Raw genomic sequence first — 21,792 nt, forward strand, 5'->3', positions numbered from 1 at the left:
TACAACTGGATCAGATTTCTGTCTTTTGCTGGAAATCAAGCACTACCGCTTGACTCTATAGCTCCGCCTCCAGGACCTCGGCTTTTTCCGGAGAGAATCGGAAAGCTGTATTTTTCTATTATAAATATAATAAAACTAAACACTTTTTGGATATATTAAGGATGCACTACTACTCTATAGGTACTCAAGATTAACATGAGATTAGGTGAAACTGTGCATGTTATGTACCCTTTAATAGGCCTCAAGCAGACAAATATACGGACGATGTTTCCACAGCCAGGACCGATTCCCCAATGCCGCCGCAATACACTTCCACTCGTGTTCCACTGTAACCCACACAAATCATCACACGTGATTATATCAATATACAGCACTGCAAAGTCTCATCACTCACAGAATAGGGCGTTGGCATGGGATCTGGTTCACTGTGCGTCACTACAGTCTCCTCGATTTTTCCCAATGAAGCGTGGGACCTTCAAACCTTCTCCAAAAAGACAATTTTATATGCCATGAAGTCTCATCACATTCTCCAAGATATTCCTCATATCGAAATTTAAACATAGAAAATTTAAACATCCTTCTCCAAATGACAACGTGTCCAAATCGCTGTCGCGTTCACTCTCTCCTGCACCTGTTTTGAATTATTCATTAATAATTCTCCGTCTTTGCCTGGAGTTCCCGGAACCGGAGTCTTCCGGGTCCCATACCGGAAATACTTCCCCTCGGAAACCTCGGCCGCGATTAAAGGTTCCGCCTCTCCTATATTCGTCACCCCGGTGACAATCACATTGTATGATTTTTAAATAATTACTTTGCATTTTATTGCATGACATAAGTATTTGATCACCTACCAACCAGTAAGAATTCTGCCTCTCACAGACTTGTTAGTTTTTCTTTAAGAAGCCCTCCTGTTCTCCACTCATTACCTGTATTAAAGCAACACTATGTATTTTTTCAACCTTCATAATATATTTCCAAGACCCTTGTGATGGTACATCGACTTACAATAGGTTGAATGACACGTCTGCCATAGCTTGACGGGGTCTGTATCGCTTTTACTGGCACTACGTAACTTCGGCAACCCGAGCACAAAAAGAACTACAAAATTCGACTGCTTTACGGCATATGTCACTTCCCCCACCACTTCCTCAAATACGGATGTGAGAGGCTAACCAGCGTTTGTTTATTGCTTGATATTATAATATTGACGAAAAATGGCTATTACCTACCACAAAAACATTGAATTGAATTAGCATTCTGTAAAACATTAGCCAATAGGCTACTATAATGACGCTGGCTTAAAAACGTGAACTACGCGATCTTTTGGCGTTTGAAAAAAAATAAAACCCATGAAAATATATTCATATGACATGCTGAAATATATGCCAATGTACCTGGGATGAAGACATTTCACACGCAATGCAGGCAGTCTGCCCAAGACGTGAGAACTCCTTCTGCAGAGTTTGGGGGTATCGGCTTGTCAACAAATGCACGTGTATCCCCTGGTGTAACCAAGACAGATTTTACGACAGTAGTAGAAGACAATACTGTTTCCCAACTGTAGGGGGACCCCGAGAGCAAAAGTTACCTGGTGTTGCTTTAACTGCACCTGTTTGAAATCGTTACCTGTATAAAAGACACCTGTCCACACACTCAATCAAACAGACTCCAACCTATCCACAATGGCAAAGACCAGAGAGCTGTGTAAGGACATCAGGGATAAAATTATAGACCTGCACAAGGCTGGGGTGGGCTACAGGACAATAGGCAAGCAGCTTGGTGAGAAGGCAACAACTGTTGGTGCAATTATTAGAAAATGGAAGAAGTTCAAGATGACGGTCAATCTCCCTCGGTCTGGGGCACCATGCAAGATCTTACCTCGTGGGGCATCAATGATCATGAGGAAGGTGAGGGATCAGCCCAGAACTACACGGCAGGACCTGGTCAATGACCTGAAGAGAGCTGGGACCACAGTCTCAAAGAAAACCATTAGTAACACACTACGCCGTCATGGATTAAAATCCTTCAGCACACACAAGGTCCCCCTGCTCAAGCCAGCGCATGTCCAGGCCCGTCTGAAGTTTGCCAATGACCATCTGGATGATCCAGAGGAGGAATGGGAGAAGGTCATGTGGTCTGATGAGACAAAAATAGAGCTTTTTGGTCTAAATTCCACTCGCCGTTTTTGGAGGACGAAGGAGGATGAGTACAACCCCAAGAACACCATCCCAACCGTGAAGCATGTAGGTGGAAACATCATTCTTTGGGGATGCTTTTCTGCAAAGGGGACAGGACGACTGCACCGTATTGAGGGGAGGATGGATGGGGCCATGTATCGTGAGATCTTGGACAACAACCTCCTTCCCTCAGTAAGAGCATTGAAGATGGGTCGTAGCTGGGTCTTCCAGCATGACAACGCCCCGTAACACACAGCCAGGGCAACTAAGGAGTGGCTCCGTAAGAAGCATCTCAAGGTCCTGGAGTGGCCGAGCCAGTCTACAGACCTGAACCCAATAGAAAATCTTTGGAGGGAGCTGAAAGTCCGTATTGCCCAGCGACAGCCCCGAAACCTGAAGGATCTGGAGAAGGTCTGTATGGAGGAGTGGGCCAAAATCCCTGCTGCAGTGTGTGCAAACCTGGTCAAGAACTACAGGAAACGTATGATCTCTGTAATTGCAAACAAAGGTTTCTGTACCAAATATTAAGTTCTGCTTTTCTGATGTGTCAAATACTTATGTCATGCAATAAAATGCAAATTAATTACTTAAAAATCATACAATGTGATTTTCTGGATTTTTGTTTTAGATTCCGTCACTCACAGTTGAAGAGTACCTATGATAAAAATTACAGACTTCTACATGCTTTGTAAGTGGGAAAACGTGCAAAATCGGCAGTGTATCAAATTTACTGTGTATATATAGATATTGAATAAAGTTATCAAACAGTCTGCACTGCATAAATTATAAATTACATATAGATTAATCCTTATTAAAGCTACGAAAGTTATTCAGTCAATAGCAGTAAGTAATTCTCTCTGTCCCCTTTGTTCTTTGATTAATTTTACTGACAGACAGCATCTCACTCGTGTCTCACTCTCTCACAACTCTTTACGTAAATTTTAGACTTTATTTACCTTATTTTCCACGACAACAAGGGTGACGCCATTACGTTCGTTTTGTCATCTTACTTCCGGCTGAGAGGGACTTCAACTTCCGGCTGAAAGGACCTACTCTAGTTTCTAGAAGTAATTCTATAGTTGTAACGGTAAAATATGTCAAGTATTATATAGCTGCCATAACAATTGGATTAAGAGGATAGAACAATTTTTATGTAAGCAGGCCAGCTACACTGTTAAAAAAAAAACTGTGAAATTTACGGTAAAAAAACGGCAGCTGTGGTTGCCAGTATTTTACCATAAATAAAAATATGGTGGCAACCTTTTATGTTTTACAGGACTTAAATTTACGGGCAAAAAAACACAATGTAAAAAAAACTGTGAAATTTATGGTAAAAAAACATCAGCTTGGTTGCCAGTATTTTACCGTAAGAAATATGGTAGCAACCTTACTTTGGACTTAAATTTACAAAAAAAAAAAAAAAAAAAAAAAACATCAGCGGGATTTAAATGTGTGGTAAAAAAACATCAGCTGTGGTTCCAGTACTTCCATAAAAAATACAGTACAACCCTTATATTTCATAAACCGATAAACATTATCATTCAATTTCACTAAAGTATTAAAGTCTGCTTTATATCTTTGTAATATACTGATAACCACCATAATAACACACGTGGTAAAAAAGAAAAGCACATGATGATTTAAAGTATACCATTAGTTTTCCATAAACTGAGGCACATGTTAATGTAAAGAAGGTGCACAGTCTCATACACACAAATACAAAACACCATCATGGTGACACACACAGGACTCCAAATAATGCCATAAACATTCATTAATCAATATATGATGTAATATAAACCCCAAATGTATACTGATAACAAAAACTAAGAAGAATTCCCAGGGAATTCTGGGAATGTCAATTTAGAGAAACAAGAAGAAAAAAACAGAACAGAAAAAAAGAGAAGCGACGTGCAGAAACACAAGAACTACAACTGACTTCAGCCACAGCCTTAGATGAAATCAACTGAAGAGAAAAGAAGACATTAAATCTCAGCAGAGGAGGATTAAACAACTCCACAAACAGCATTGCCAGCTTCACTTATTACTAACCAGACTGACTTTATTTCTGTCAGACGTCTACAAAAGTTTTTATTGAGAATTAACAGGTGTTTAACTCTAATGCGTTTCATTTGAAGTCACCATAACAGTGATTAGTGTTTCCATTAGTTGGGCTCTTAACTCTTATTTTAAACTTTTGACTCTTTTGGCCACTGTAATAGTGTCAAACACATTTGCAGCAGCAAAGAAAGCTAAAGTGCAACACGATCAGGTGATTATGGTTATCTGGCTTTCCACGTGTCCCAGATGTGGGCCGGATCTGGGCCGACACAATGATGCTATGTGGGTGCTGCTCCTTTACACACTGCCACTCCTGTTCCCACTAATGCAACTCCTTTAGCCTTAGTCAACATCCTCATTGTTTCATCCTCCCTTATATTTTCTTCCTCTTTCCTTATCCTTTCTTCCTCTTAACTTCTTTCTCTCTTCTTCCTCGCTCTGCTTCTTCTCTTCTTCCTCTATTTTCTTACTCTGTGTTATTGAACACACGATAACCGCCTTTACACTTTCTAACTAGCTCATTAATCTGCTTGTTTTTTTTAAGAAATTTCTCTATAGATGTTTTTAACTGATCTCCTTGTAGTAGTATAGGATTTTCCCTTTGTGTCGGTTACCCTTATATGGAAATGTGTAGATGGTATAATTAAGGCCTGTGTATTTTAATGCGTAGACATGAGGCACTAGAACGTAGGCTTTGTCATGCCCGCCCCTCTTCCGGTCTCCAGTGTCACTATAGTTGAGGAAGGTGGCGGAGGTTATGCGTGTTTTTCGTTTTTTGTGTGTTTTAAAGTGTCTATAAGATGCGTGTTCTTTCTATTTTGAAGTGGTTGCTGTAGCCGTTCCGGTGACGTATCCTGGGAGTTGCGTCGAGCACTCCCTGAGCACTACCTAAGCTTTTAGGTACGTAGGCTATCGCAATGTGTTATGATGTTTCTGTTTTGCTTAGTCGCATTTAATGTTTGTTAGTGTGTGTTTTTAGTGGAACATTCGTGATTGCATGCGAACACCTTGATATGCGTGATTTTCTTAGGGGTATGTATGAGTTAGTGCTTGCTTTATATTCCTTGATTGGAGCATTTCTTTGATCATTATGTTTTGTTTTGCAGTCTCCAGCGTATCACGTGGTGGTTGACTGCAGGTAGCGCTGCTGTTTCCCTTAACTTGGGTTATTTTTCCTGTTTTGAAATTTTATTATGATTGTTTTCATTAGGTTATTTCTGTACTGAAGTTTTGATTTGATCAGTGTAACTTGGGCCGTAAGGACCGAGAAGTGAGACCTATCACTTCTGCTACTAAAGATTGCTTTATTAATAATCTTCCTGATCAGTTTCATCATCTCAGCATCCCAGATAGCTTAGAAGAACTAGATATTACAACAGAAACGTTTAACTCTCTCTTTTCCAGCACTTTAGACACAGTTGCTCCGTTGCGCTTAAAATAGTCCAACACCGTGGTACAACGAGCACACTCGGGCCCTTAAGAGAGCAGCCAGAAAAATGGAGCGCAACTGGAAGAAAACAAAACTAGAGGTATTTCGCATTTCATGGAAGGAGAGCTCAATTACTTACAGAGAGGCTTTAAAAGCTGCTAGATCTGCTTATTTTTCAACCCTGTTAGAAGAAAATAAACATAATCCTAGGTATTTATTTGAAACGGTGGCTAAACTAACGAAAAATAAAGCTTCAAGCCCAGTAGTTTCCAAGCAACACAGCAGTAATGATTTTATGAAATTCATCACTTATAAGATTGATAATATCAGGGACAAAATTATAACTATGCAACCGTCTACTACAATATCGCATCAGGCAGTGCATTGTAGTCTCCCTGAGGAAAAATTTGATTCATTCGTTGCTATAGGAGAGGAAGAATTTACTAAACTCGTTAAATCATCTAAATCTACAACATGTATGTTAGACCCTATACCGACTAAGCTACTGAAAGAGATGCTTCCTGAGGTCATAGATCCTCTTCTTAATATCATTAATTCATCTTTGTCTCTAGGATACGTACCAAAAAACTTTAAGCTGGCTATGATTAAACCGCTTGTTAAAAAAACGCAACTTGATCCTACAGAATTAGTCAATTACAGGCCGATCTCGAATCTACCTTTTCTGTCAAAGATATTAGAAAAGGCAGTATCCTCACAACTGTGTTCCTTTCTTGAAAGAAATGATATCTGCGAGGATTTCCAGTCCGGATTTAGACCGTACCATAGTACCGAGACAGCTCTCGTTAGAGTCACAAATGATTTGCTCTTATCATCCGATCGTGGTTGTATCTCGCTATTAGTGTTACTCGATCTTAGTGCTTCATTTGACACCATTGACCACAACGTTCTTTTAAATAGATTAGAACATTATGTTGGCATCAGTGATGCGCGGGTTGATCCGAAATGAGCGGTCACCCGCGGTTACGAGTCATCCAAAAATATTTTTAATTATATTCGGGTTGCGGTCGGTCGGGTCGTTTGAAATAAAGATGCCAATTAAACCTTTGTAATTTATATAGTACTAGAGAGCATATGAGCGGAGTGGAGCGGTGAGAATCTCCGCTCATCACTCACGGAACTGTTCACCCCTCCGCTCCCCCGCTCAAAGCTACATCAGGCCGCTCCGCTCATTATCGCTCAGCGCTCAACGCAGTTTGCTCCGTGCTCCACTCAAATCGACCCCGCTCGCTCCAAAAAAGGAAAAAAAATCTACATGTATATCACTTTTAGCTTAGACCACAGCCTTACCTCCTAAAGAACTAATGAGCAACAACAACATTTTTCAAATAGAAATGTTTTATTTCAAATTACAAATTAGGCCTATGTAAGAAGGAATAGCCTACAAAGTCCTGTAAAATTAAACGAATAAATGGGCCTCATAATATAAATAACAATTATATAAACAAAAATATAACTTACATAAAAATTTTAAAAGTAAATTTACTATTAGGCCAGAATTTTGATAAGTGAACTTTTGCGCAACGCGCACGATTAAAATTTAAATGGGCCTATCCTATATCCATTGTAGGCCTACACACAAACTGCTGTAAAATAAAACGAATAAATGGGCCTAATAATATAAATAAAATTTATATAAACAAAAAATATATATAAAAAATATACATAAACGTTTTAAAAGTAGACTAAATTAACTATTAGGCCAACATTCTTATAACTGAATTTTTGCGCAGCGCGCAGGATTACAATTTAAAAATGGGCTTGTATCAATTGTTTGAATATTACGCTATATTTAATTTACACTTTGTTACATGTTACCGTACTCAATTTGCTAACCTTTTGCTTTCTTCCCAGCGTGTTCACATAGCACACTGCATGTTTTCGAGAGATGTGTCTTTTTAGATTCCAAAATGAATCTTTACTGACTGAAACGATTTCTCCACATTCGTTTTCTTCTACAGTTAGTTTTATATTATAGTACACCTGTATGACTTCTTATTTTCCTTTTTGAAGTAGGCTACTTTTTGAACTCCATTATTGAGCCGAGTTTTGACTGAAAATAGAATCCATCTTGCAGTCATCAACAGTAGACTGAGTCAGGCTAGACTGAGCATGCTTCAGAATCGTGGTGTGCGCTGAGCGAAATTGGAGGGGGAAATAGGGCGACGCTCCGTCCTTTTAAAAATGCCGCTCTGCGCTCTGTCCAAGTTCCGCCCGCTCGGGCTCCCCGCTCGCTCCCTCTCCACTCCGCTCACATGCTCCACAATTTTCTATGAAATACATAGGCCTACACTTTATTGGCTGAATAACTGGCGCGAAGATGACGCACGAGCTCAGTCTGCAGGTAGAGATGGAGGCGGCAAGAGAAAAGGTGAAGACTGGGGAGTGGAAGCTCCGCAAATACACACAAAGTGTGGGAGACATTTGCCGAAATAATGAAAGATGATGACCAAAGTGCTGGCTTTGTCATGTGTACTTCTTGCTATGCATTTACTACTTTTAAAAAATGCGGGTCAGGAAGCGGGTCGGGTACAATATTTTCTTCTTTTTTTTTTGCGGTCCGAGTTGCGGGCAGGTTAGTTGAAAACGTTGGTCGGGTGCGGGTTGTTTATACATTGACCCGCGCATCACTGGTTGGCATTACGGGAAATGCACTAGCATGGTTTAAATCATACTTATCTGACCGTTATCAGTTTGTAGCAGTAAATGATGCTATGTCTCATCGATCACAAGTTCAGTATGGCGTACCACAAGGCTCAGTACTAGGACCGCTGCTGTTCACTCTGTACATGCTACCATTAGGAGATATCATTAGGAAACATGGAATTAGCTTTCACTGTTATGCTGACGATACTCAGCTGTATATTTCTTCAAAACCTAACGAAACTTATCAATTCACAAAATTAACAGAATGCATAGCGGATATAAAAAATTGGATGACTCGTAATTTCCTACTTCTAAATTCTGAAAAAACAGAGTTTCTAATTATTGGACAAAAAACTTCCTCACGTAATAACCTAGAATACTGTCTAACACTTGATGGCTGCTCTGTTAAGTCTTCGTCGTCGGTTAGGAACCTGGGTGTGCTCTTTGATACCAATCTTTCATTTGAAAGTCACGTGTCTAGTATCTGTAAAACTGCATTTTTCCATCTTAAAAATATATCTAAATTACGCCATATGCTTTCATTGACAAATGCGGAACAATTAGTTCATGCGTTCATGACCTCAAGGCTAGATTATTGTAATGCTCTACTGGGTGGTTGCCCTGCACGCTTAATAAACAAACTACAGCTGGTTCAAAACGCAGCAGCTCGAGTTCTTACCAGAACCAGGAAGTATGACCATATTAGCCCAGTTCTGTCAAAACTGCACTGGCTCCCTATTAAACATCGCATAAATTTTAAAAAAATTGCTGATTACTTACAAAGCACTAAATGGTTTAGCTCCGCAGTACTTGAGCGAGCTCTTAACGCATTATAGTCCGTCACGTCTATTGCGATCTCAAAATTCCGGCCAGTTACTAATACCTAGAATATCAGATCCTAGATCCTAGAATAGATCCTTTTCCTATTTAGCACCAAAACTCTGGAACAGTCTTCCTACCATTGTCCGGGAAGCAGACACACTCTGTCAGTTCAAAGCTAGATTAAAGACACATCTCTTTGACCTAGCATTCACATAATACATTATAGACTTCTATAATTTAATGTTAGGCTGCATAGATTAGGTCAGCCGGAACCGGGAACACTTCCCATAAATCCTAATGTACTCGTTACATCATGAGAAGAATAGCATCTATGCTAATTTTAGTGTTTATCCCGAGGTTTTCCTGCAGCCTGCCGGATCCAGGCCGTATCCAGATCTGACGCAGGACCTTCGCCTGGACCGATGACAACGCAGTGCTGAAGTGCCAACTAGTGTCTCCCTATGGAGGATCCCTCTACCACTATACAGATAAGGCGTTGTCAGGAAAATTCGTTTCGTGTTCCTACCCCAAAGCAACAAAATAAAATTCTTTATCAAAATTTATAAGGAAAGACAAGTACTTTGTTTAGGCTTGGCTTGTAGGGAATTCCAAACCTGCGTATTGTCAAACGCACATAACTATAGAACCCATTCTAAATGCGCATGTGAACGCCATCAGTGTTTCTCACAGGTTCGCGTTTAAAGTCTGTGTAGAGGGAATGGTGTCGTCTTAGCGGCCCCTAATTTAATAACAAATGATCGTTGCGACGGAAGCGAATCAATCAAAACTAACTTTAGATGGAAAATAACTTAACTCTGCTATAAAGCCAAAACAATCTCTGTTACCTTAAATTATACGCTTATCTCTGTAAAGCTGCTTTGAAACAATCTACATTGTTAAAAGCGCTATATAAATGAAGATGACTTGACTTGACTAGTGCGTCCATCTACCATTTTGTAGTGCGTCCATCTAACCGTCACTCCTGTTGAGTAATCTGGGCTGGGGGTTTTGCCAGTGAGGTAGGACGTGTTATTCATGCAACTGAATCTGTCAATCATTATATTTTGTTTCTTATGTGAATGATTTGATTATTTTTTATTTGTACCGGACCCACTAAATTTCTCCTTTTTCCCTAGTTTGAGCCAAGGCTGGGTGCGCTGAGGGGGAGGCTAGTCCCCTGGGTGAAGCACATTGCTGTGAGTTTGGAGCACCAGGGTATGAGCACCTCTTCCTATTGTTTGCTGTGCACGCACGTGGTTGAGAGCACAATTTATTCCAGCTAGTTTGCCACCCCTAAGGTAAGCTTTAGCCTTGCAGTTTCTTTCTTTTTGGTAAATGAACTCATTTTGTTATATCTTTTGGTGGGGAAGGTACAGTATTTTCTTTCAATTTTGAGGTTGGTTTGACTTGATTTGGCCTCTTCATTACGGATGTCTGGAGAGGTGTCCTTTTAACGTTGTGATTTTTTTCTCCAAAGTTCTCCTGAATCCATTTAATTGTGTGTTTCTGTTCCTTTGTGAATCTATCGTCCAGTCTCATGACCAGCAGAAACGCATGTGGACCAGGAGCAGACATGTAGACACACTTCACTATTTCCTCCTTCACTTGATCTTCACTGATTGATGTGTCACACAGTCCTGGAGTGTCGATCACTGAGATGTTTCGATCTTCTACCGTCTGCTGATGTTGTTGGCATCTCTCAGTCACAGATTCAGCAGAAAATTCTTCTTTAAAAACCTTTCGTCCCAGGATTGTGTTTCCTGTTGCGCTCTTTCCAGACCCAGTTTTACCAACCATCACAATCCTGAGATCTGTGTGCTCACCGGGTTTAGATACATTATAGACTTCTATAATTTAATGTTAGGCTGCATAGATTAGGTCAGCCGGAATCGGGAACACTTCCCAAAAATCCTGATGTACTCGTTACATCATGAGAAGAATGGCATCTACGCTAATTTTAGTGTCTGTGTTTATCCCGAGGTTTTCCTGCAGCCTGCCGGATCCAGGCCGTATCCAGATCTGACGAAGGACCTTCGCCTGGACCGATGACAACGCAGTGCTGAAGTGCCAACTAGTCTCTCCCTATGGAGGATCCCACTACCACTCTACAGATAAGGCGTTGTCGGGAAAATCCGTTTCGCGTTCCTACCCCAAAGCAACAAAATAAAATAAAATTCTTTATCAAAATTTATAGGGAAAGACAAGTACTTTGTTTAGGCTTGGCTTGTAGGGAATTCCAAACCTGCATATATTCAAACGCACATAACTATAGAACTCATTCTAAATGCTCATGTGAACGCCATCAGCGTTTCTCACAGGTTCGCGTTTAAAGTCTGTGTAGAGGGAATGGTGTCGTCTTAGCGGCCCCTAATTTAATAACAAATGATCATTGCGACGGAAGCAAATCAATCAAAACTAACTTTAGATGGAAATAACTTAACTCTGCTGTAAAGCCGAAACAATCTCTGTTACCTTAAATTATACGCTTATCTCTGTAAAGCTGCTTTGAAACAATCTACATTGTTAAAAGCGCTATATAAATGAAGATGACTTGACTTGACTAGAGTGCACAGACAGCTTTATAGCAGAAAAAATAAGATCAAATTTACATTTCAAGAAATGTGTCATGATATTTGGGAAAGGTGTAATAAAATGCTATTTCTTACCTGCAGGCTTTGATTGTTGTTCTGTCGCTGTCAGTTGTTTCTTCTGGTCCCATTTTCCTGTTCCACTTGGTTTCCAGCATTTTTCTGGTTTCTGGACTGTTTTCTTCGTTTTTTTTTTTTTTTTTTTTTTTTTTAAATGTGTTTCTCAGTGATTTTACTGATTGTTTGACCCCCTCCTCTTCATCATTCTTGTTTTCTTGTGGAACTCTAGAACATCTGTCTTAATCTATTTAAGTTCTCTACTTATGATAAATAAAACATTTCTTTTCAGACACAACATTTGTTGTGCTCTTCTCCTTTAATATTTGCATTTTATTTATTTCCTGAATGTCTTGTTTTGGTCTTGTCTCATGTCTCTGTCATGTTTCCTGTTGTGATGTGATTCCCAGTTATAGTCATGTGATCCGGCCATGTGTTTCCTTGTCTGATGTGTCATGTTGTCATTGGTTCATTGTTCACAGGTGTCCCTTGTCTTGTCATTAGTCTTGTGTGTATTAAGCCCTCATGCCACGTGTCCTTAGGCTTGTTCGACTTCATGCAGCTCTGCGCAGACCGATCGGCGGCTGACTTGAAGCAGTGCATGCCGGTTAGAAATTTTGTCCGACTTGATACAGCGCCGACGCCACGTGATTGTGACGTGTGCCATCAAAGTACCGCGAGAGCGATTTGAGAGTAGCCGGAGAACTCAGCCAGCGCAGCTTCTCAAGAGCGGCTGCACGAGGGCTGATGACGGCACAGCTGTTCTACGATTGGCCGGATTCACCGCATGACAACGATCATGTGTGTTTTGTGTTTATTCGAACACCTTTAGTTCCTCTAAAGCTCTCAAATCAGTTTTTTATAACAGTAAACACTCTTTTCATGTAGTTACGATGTTATATTGTGTCATGTTTATCAAATTAAAACTGATTAAAAAACGTAGACTACACTTCATTGATAGTAGCTTATGTTGAACTTTATTCTTGTTGAAACATACTCTGTATAAAACCGTACATAAAGTATTGAATGAAAATGTCTCTGAAACATCTGTGCATTATTAGGCAAATATTGCATTTATTTCACTTCAGCTGTGGTAAAGTATGCAAACACCACGTGAGCGGTCACTACGGGAACCAGAAAGTGTCTGACTTCACGTCTCCGTTTGCAGCTCCTCCCGCCTGCACGCGGCAACTCTCGCCGATCGGTAACATCCAGCCGCAGCCGATGTCCAACACATCTTGTCAAGTATTATTTCCCTGTAACCACTGTGGTAAGCACCATGTACATGTCCTTGTTTTATGTTTGATCACATGTTGTAAATAAACTGAACTTGGGTTCTCTACAAACTTGCCTTCAGTGGATGAACATTACACTGAACCAATTTTTTGCTTGCTGTATTTTTCTATCATTTTCTTCCTCTGTTTGTTTTTTTCTTTCTTTTCTTTTCCGCTCTTTATTTGGTACTGAAAGTAAATCTTGTTGACATTCTGTTTGATTTTATCAATCTTCACAATAAGCTTTGTTATGTTAGTTGGTAGTGATGGGCAAATTAAGCTTTGTTGAAGCACTGAACCACTGAGAAGAATTGTTTTGAAAATGGGTTCATTACTCGAAGCTTCAGTAACTGCGACAGAGGATGTGCTGGGAAAATATGGCACAAGTTGGGTGTGCTTGTGTACAGTGGCGGATTTAGGAAATTGGGGGCCCAAGGCGAAAGCATGTTTTTCTCAAGAAAAAAAAACTCACATAATGCTGTAAACATGTATACAGCCCTATCAGCTGGTAGTATTATTTAAGGTTAAAAATAGCTCAAATTAAACATAATGCGTTTTATTATAATAACAACTTTAATAATACAAGTAAAAAATATGCCAAACATGTAATATTACACATATTTATCAAAATACTCTCTATAGCTCTTTTGTCTAGCCAACTAACATGCTATAACATATATTATAGTCATTAAACGGCTTTCCTGAGGTAACGTAACGTTAAATGTTATGTGACAATTGTTCTCCAGCTGTTTTATTGACGTCTTTCTGCGGTTGAAAAACACAGATGTATTGAACCGTAGCCTATTATGTATGAGGAATATACATTTCGGTAAGTTGTACTGTATCTTTCAACATTGTTCATTCGTGTTTATTCACTATTAGCTAGTAGAGATGATCGGTTCACGTGCCGCTAGGGATCTGTCGAGTCACATTTACAAGCGCCAAAACAGTATTTATAGTAAGGGGGTAACGTAAGAGGGGCGAACTGGGGAGAGGAGATGGCTCTAAAAATCCACGTATATCCATGTGAGTGTGTTAATGTTATCCTCACCTAGCGCCACTTCACAGCTAGCTGCTGCTGTAGCGGCATGTTCAACGCTTTGGACGTTGTTCTTCCTGTCTGTATCCCCCAACAGTAACTTAGCTGTAAAAAAGTATGTAATCTTTGGCAGCGTTGCCAAATACTTATCGGCGTCTTTTCGCTTTTTTCTTTTATTTGAGCCGGTTGGGTAACTTCGTTTCATTTTCGCGTCTAGACTCATCTTGCTTCGTCTCTGTTTGTGTACGTCCCAGTCCTCCTGTCACTGCGTGTTTATCTTTCGCGCCGCGCACCGTTACGGGCTAGTTCATTTCATTGTGAAAGTCAGGGGTGTATGTGTAGAGACGGATAACCATGAACTGGACATTTTAACTACTACTTCAACGTTTCAGCGTATTTCTTAAAGATATTAATACAATTTGCCATGCTTTTGAAGCGTTCATAATGATAAGGGGCTTTTTCTTTTCTTTTTTTTTCTTTTTTTTTGAGGTTGGTTGGGGGCCCCCCTACTACGACCGCTGGTAGGGGGCCCCAAGCAGCCGCCTACCTATGCCTCTATGTTAAGACCGCCACTGCTTGTGTAACTATGGCCAGGGGGTATGTGGGATAGGGAACACTTAATTTTTATTAAGGAACAATATTTTTTCCACACTTTTTGGACTGAGTCTGTTTCTTTTTTGCTCACAACTATAGCTATTACTATAGGCTACTGATAGTTACAGTCCTATAACTCTACTTTTAACCTAATATGTAATAATAATATTTAACAGCCAGCGCACATACCTTATCAGGAGCGATCAGAATAAAGTTTTCACACATGTCAGAACGACCTCTCTTCCTAGATGCTTCCATAGTAATTAAAATAAATATGAACAAACTAATGCTTGTCATAGTAGAGTCTACTACGAACCAAACACAATGTTGTGCATTAAAGTTTTTATGCTTTGAGCGCTACAGTTCAGACTGGAAACGATGCGATAGTTGCATTGGCAGCACTGACTGGTTAGTGTGTGGCAGTGGTGCTGCGAACCACTCAGAAGATTCATTCAGAGAATGAAGCAGTTGCTGCTTCGGACGTCATGTCACGTGATTTTTCTGTACTAAAGCAACCTTCGGAGCAGTGGTTCAAATGGGACTGTAGTTAATAGTTTGAAGCACGTATCAAAGCTTCAGTGTCAGACTGCCACCACTATTGGTTGGATCAATCACAGTTTTACTGTTGATCACATGATAATCATTCATGCAGTGGTTGACTAGATCCCAAAATTTTAGACTAATCTGAAAATCCATCCATTCTCTCTTTGACATTTTTTTTCTCTTCCAGTAACCAGCACCATTGTGAACCTCAAAGCTTGATCTCCAAAGATCTCCTGTATCTTTTCCACAACATCCCTTTCATCCTCTTTAAAGTTCTCCAGGTTGATGACGAGCAGGAAGATGTGAGGACCAGGATCAGAGAGATCCAGACTCTTCATCATCTGCTTCTTCATCTCTTCATCAGTCAGTTGAGTGTTGAAGAATCCTGGAATGTCGATGATGGAGATGTTTCTGTCTTCTACTCTTCCTCTCTGTATCTCACTCTCTCTGGTTCTGCTCTCTTTAAATGCCTCTCGACCCAGTATTGCATTTCCTGTTGAACTCTTTCCAACTCCAGAGACTCCCAATAACACAATCCTCAGATCAAGTGAATCACCTGTCAAACAGTTCATGTCATTAACCCGATGTTGTTGCCATCTGTTGGTTACAATGATGAACAGCACCTACTACTGTGTTCCGTTACACTTTCTGATTGATGTACATCACATTGCTTTCATTGATCATCAGGCTTTACACTATTAGGAGCACCACATCTGTCAGATCATGATTACACCGTGGAAAGTTAATTGGCATTTTTTATTCTCCAAGCTGCTGCAAATAACACCAGAAACATCAGTAGTGCCAGTTCTGAATAAATGTAATGGATGATTCATTTTAGCTATTCAGGTTCGCTAAGTTAGTGAGAACTGACATGTGAGTTAGTGAGAATACAAACATTGTGAATGATGCCATATCCACTAACAGGCTTTGTCACATTCCTTTAGTTTAAGGATGGTGATTCAAACTTGCCATTGAAGACAGATGACAATCCCTCATCATTAATTTGGCAACATCATACAGTATTTTAATCATGATACATAATTAAAAACCCAGATAGCAAGCAACCATTGAAATAATTTTAAATCAATATGAATGTATCAATGTTAAATGCACTGATTAAACATCACTTGAAAATAATCTTGAAAATGAAACACATTTCTGTGTGGCTTTAAGTCAGTCGTAATTGTTGTGTTTCATTTTCTGAGAGTGCAAGCATGATATTGAACCAGCATTACATTGTAATATTAATTTAATGCCATTAACATTGATTTTTTTGATGACATTTCAACATTTTTTTTTCAACATTAATTGCAGGTGCAAAAGTGATGTTGCTTCAATGTGGTTAACATTGACATATTAATATTGATTTAACGTTATTTCAATGGTTGCTTGCTATCTGGGATACTAATGTAGATTATCTTCAGTGTTTACTTTCTGATTAACACCAGCAACAAAAAGCACAGTATACAGTATGATTAATTTTACTCATACTGTAAAAAAAAAAAAAAATTCAGACATCACACATTGGTGCTCCTCCATGAGAGATACGAGACCGGTGCGTCTCACTGTGTCGCTCATTAGTAATCACGCCACCGGCCTCGCGCCGTTCTCCCACAGCCCTCAGCCTCGTCCTGCTCGCCACACAGACCAAAGGTAGAACACTTGTCTCTCGAAACAGGTAGAAATACACATACAAATGTGGGGGAAACAAGCCAAATCTCTTTCTATATAAACAACGAGCCAATTCTATAAAAACATTCTTTGATCTTTCTGTATATTTGACTTTTAAAGTGCATATGAGTCATCATGCGTAGATAAAATGGATGAAATAGTTTTTGTTGTATTTGTACAGTTACAAACACAACAGCACTGTAAACTAACAGATTAAAATGTTTTGGACTGCAAGTAAATAGTGAAAAATTGGAAGGAAAATATTGGTTTTCGATCATCAAAATAATAGCAAGTTGCATGTGATTGAAAAAGGACATATTGTGCCCCTTTTCACAAGATGTAATATAAATCTATGGTGTCCCCAGAATGTGTCTGTGAAATTCCAGCTCAAAATACCCCCCATATCATTCATTATAGCTTGTCAAATTTGCCTCTTTTTGGGTGTGAGCAAAAACGCTCCATTTTGTGTGTGTGTCCCTTTAAATGCAAATGAGCTGCTGCTCCCCGCCTCCATTCAGGAGAGGGCCAATCCTTAAAGCAGCACTCAGTAGCTTTGGGATTTCTTCGCTGTATTCTCGCTTTTTGCTCGCAGGTTTCTCTCTAGAGCTCCCCCCACAGCTTCGGAATAGATATTTGACAACACTGTTGTAAAAACTCGTTGGCGATTCTCAGACACCAGAGGCTAGTATAGATCAACGACATCAAAGCAGATGGGACATTCTTTAAAACGTCTTCTTCATTCGGGTTCGGACAGTGTGAGGGAGCGAAATAATGACAGCATTTTAGCAGATTTCTTTTGCCGTAAAGCAATTGTTTACATCACGAGACCTGATAACACGCGATACTTCCTGAGGCGGCGGCCGCCCGGCCCGCCGGCTCAAAGTTGCAAGTGCGTATTTTCCGCTCACGGGCACCAGGGGGGTGCGAAACGACCACCATTCAACCCAAAATAAGTAATATAACCATTCCAATGACTCCGAAGCTGTTCAGTTAACCCCCTGGGGTCGGCTATCGCGAAAAAAAAAAAAAAAAAAAAATAAATAAATAAAAAAAAAATATTAATTTTTATCTTATATGCTTGTGTTATACATCAATCGATCCTGTTTAGTGTGTATTTTTTTTGTGTATGCTCATAATAAAAACAAAGTGTTGTGCTTTTCGCCAAATAAAGAAAAATAAACATGATGCGAGTTCTGCCTCCTCTCCGTCAGTGAAGTCAATTCTGAAACGCGTCCGAAAATGAACTGTAACTCAGCGAATACTCAGTCAAACAGGCATACAGTCACACAGGCATGAAGCTTGAATTCTCTTCTTTTAAATGAAGTAATTTTTATAAAAAACAAGTATTCACAGTTTATGTAATATGTATGCAAAGAGAAAGATGTCAGTCGTTCTCATCTCAGCTAATTAAGTTTTAATGTGCTCCGCCCACGGAGACCGCGCTATTCAAACGCAAATGTGAGGCGATCCAAACAAACCTGTGAAACGCCCACATCAGCTGGATAACACACACCGCGAGTTCACTTTCAGACTTATGTACTTTACGATGCTGTGAGGAATAATACTTGATAATAATCCTGCAAAAATTTACCTCAGAAGTTCTGGAAGTATCATTTCGAGGAGCAAACGGATCCCGCTGAGGAATAGGTCAGTTCTATTTGCTTTGTTCTAATCGGAATGAATGAACGCACAGATGCGTGCTGTTGTGGAGCTACTACAGCTGGCAAAAATACTGTTTTAATATGAATCGCGAATACAAAGAAAGATTACACTGGAAATATAGTTACAATTTTAAATGTTGTTGTAATTGTATAACCTTAAAAAAAAAAAAAAAAAAAAAAAAATATATATATATATATAAGGATAGATGTAAACAAAATCTTAAAAGGTCATTATAAGCCTTCTCTTTAAATAATTTTATTATGCTTTATTAGTGACACATTTGGGAAGAGAATATATTCCAAATCTGAAAATACAGTATGAGAACAATTAACTGCACAATTACTGGAAATGTTTACCTTGGATATTGTACAATTTGCAAGCAAAATTTGTGGAAAAAAAACAACAAACCAGTTATATATTGTCCTTGCATTCTTGTGGCTCAGTCACACACCTGAATGAAAGGCTCATTACGTATGCAGCCTCATTATGCGGGCCCCATTGACTCTGCAGGTGTGAATCACGCCCACCCGCATATGGCCTTTCCAAACAAAAAGTGTTTTACAAGATTTAAATCAATGTATTGTGTTATGTGAATGATTAGGCAGGATGATTTTCACATCATTTTGAAGAAAAAATTCTAGGCAACGTCATCCATTAGTCAAAAGTCTTATTTACATATATTTAGAATGTGTTTTATGGCCTTATTTCAGAAACTTTAGTTTAAACTTAGTTTTTTGTTTTTGAAAAAAACATACATAAACATTATTCTATCAAAGATACAAACATGTACATGCAAGTTGTTCACATATTATGGTAGCCCTGTTTGTGCTAAATAGAGTGAATTTACACCTTTGCCATTAATATGTTTATAAGCAACTGAAAAAAGCACAAATGTCAGGGCATGTCAGAACATCTCAAGGACCCCAAAAACCCCTCAGACCCCAGAGGGTTAAGGTAAAAAAGATACTTAGTTCACCTTTAACACGAGCTTTGGATACTCCGACAATAACAAAACATGCAAATCTCACTCATCCAAAATCTCAGAAATAACCAGTAGCCTTACGGAGAGACTCAGGAAGAGTTTGCAACTTTTAGACGCACCTGGGCATTTCTGAATGATTAGTGGATTATTTATGTACTGTAGTTGTTGTGGAGTTACATTGATTCATTTCATCATTTCATTTTCATCATTTCATTTCATCGACTTTCATGTACCATCATGTTTAACTTTTACACAAGTTGACACAGTTCCCTGAGGTCTTTATAAGATAGATGTGATTTTTTTTTTGTCAAAATACCACAAGGATGAAACGTGGAAACGTGCAGATTAATGGGTGGTAATATTATAACTAGATGTACCGCATGGCGGTACAAAATATGACCGCCGCTCAGGCCTGCACTGGCTTTCCACAAAAATAAATGACGTGGAGCAATTTGGCTGTATTGCGTGTTTATGTATATAAGTTGTATATTTTAAAAGACTGTCTGGAGTATTCCTGTAGATCATGGATAATTTAGAGTTTTGTAATTATTTGCCATTACTATTTAAGTTTTATATCAAAAGTCATTAGTTTAAACACTTAACATCCATAATGTGAAAACGTCACATCCATAACAGTGGTTTTCCCTACATAATGTATTACAAAAATGAGTTTCAAAAACACACTTATTGTGTTCAAGCAAGTCTTTTTCATCGGCAGTTTGTTTAATAATTCACAGAGTTTGTAGGACACTTGTAAAGTGTGTGTATTTCATGTTATGTCCATAACGCTGATAAAATGTATTCATAGTGTGTGTCTGTGTGTGTGTGTGTGTGTGTGTGTGTGTCTGTGCGTGTATGTATGCGTGCGTACATGTGTGTGCGCGTGTGTGTTTGTGTGTGTGTGTCTGTGCATGTGGATTTGTATGTGTGTGTATGGGTGTGTGTCTGTGCGTGTGGATGTCAGTGTGTGTGCATGCTTGCGTTTGTTTGTATTCCTGCATGTGTGTGTGTGACAGTATCATCCTAAACCAGCTACCCTTCGCTCAACACCACCATCTACAGGCCGATGAGTGTACAGTCACTAAATGTGCACATAAATGAATTTATTTTATACCCCCCCATGGATGAAATTCTACGAAACTTAGCATACCCCAGAGGATGTCAAGTTAATCATACACATGAAATATGGTGCAGTTCTGAACATCTCCACTGAAGATAGGGGCGATTAAAGCAGAATAATATTGCATTTTCATTTTTTATGGGAGGGGCGCAAATCACAAATGAGTGATTATGGGCTAGGTTGATGTTGGCCCTTAAGACCAACATACCATAAAAATGTCTTCATCCTCGGTGCCACGGTTCAGGTAGTTATTTAGGAAAAACTGCATTTTTTGGGTTTGGGGGGGCCCAGCGCGGGGGGGGAGTGGCCCCCGGGGACCAAACGGAAATTTTCCGTAAAAGTCTAGTGGGGCTACATGCCCACCAAATTTCATGTTCCCCGGTGTTTCGGTGTCCCTGGTATCGTTGACCAAAAATTCAGTAGATGACGAAAAAAAAAAAAAAAAAAAACTTTGACAATCCCTATATGACCGCTTTCGCTAGCTACGCTAGCGGCGGTCATAATAAGATCCCCTTCCTACTTCTGGACGGCTTATTTAATGGCATGCTTGCAGATAAAGGCTTACCAAAACAAAATTACTGGGTTTTCACGTTTTCTGGGTTGGTAGATGCACTTAAACACTAAGGGTGTAACGGATCGCAGTTGAACTTTGTCAGTTAGGCTAGTATTTTTTGATGTAGTCAACTCCTCCCCCCCCCCCCCCCCCCATATATATATATCATTTGTATTAATTTTTTTGCTGATCCAAAACCATAAATGATCCGAACCGTGAATTTTGTGATTCATTCCACCACTATTAAAAAGTCAGATTTTCATGATATGTCCCCTTTAATTTCTTCTTGCTATGATAGTCATTGATCTGCTAATGAATAGTCTCTCATGACTCCATACTGCCACCTACGGCTTTGGTATGAACAGAGAAACACATTTGTGTATCTATTAGTTGCAATGTGGCCTTCATATGAATGCACAGTGTATGTATTTGTGGTGTGTATGTTTGTGTGTTTGTGTGTGTGTGTGTGTGTGTGTGTGTGTGTGTGTGTGTGGGTGGGGGCTTATAAGTGCTTGCCGTATTTATGTGTGTGTTCACATAATGATGAGATGATGTT

At 39.4% G+C, this 21,792-nt stretch overlaps 1 pseudogene across 1 annotated transcript in view; it reads right to left on the bottom strand.

The window, feature by feature from the left end:
- LOC307149131 (GTPase IMAP family member 9-like) overlaps positions 1 to 15,820 on the bottom strand; it is a 35,805-nt pseudogene extending 19,985 nt beyond the window's left edge. Inside the window, exons 1-2 of the transcript in view lie at positions 15,456 to 15,820; positions 11,820 to 11,884 (exon numbers count right to left, since the gene is read on the bottom strand). The product of the transcript in view is annotated as a GTPase IMAP family member 9-like (transcript). The remainder of the gene's footprint in view (positions 1 to 11,819; positions 11,885 to 15,455) is intronic.
- Positions 15,821 to 21,792: the final 5,972 nt, after the last annotated feature.

Source organism: Squalius cephalus (assembly GCF_949319135.1).
Source record: "Squalius cephalus genome assembly, chromosome: 2".
NCBI lineage: Eukaryota > Metazoa > Chordata > Actinopteri > Cypriniformes > Leuciscidae > Squalius > Squalius cephalus.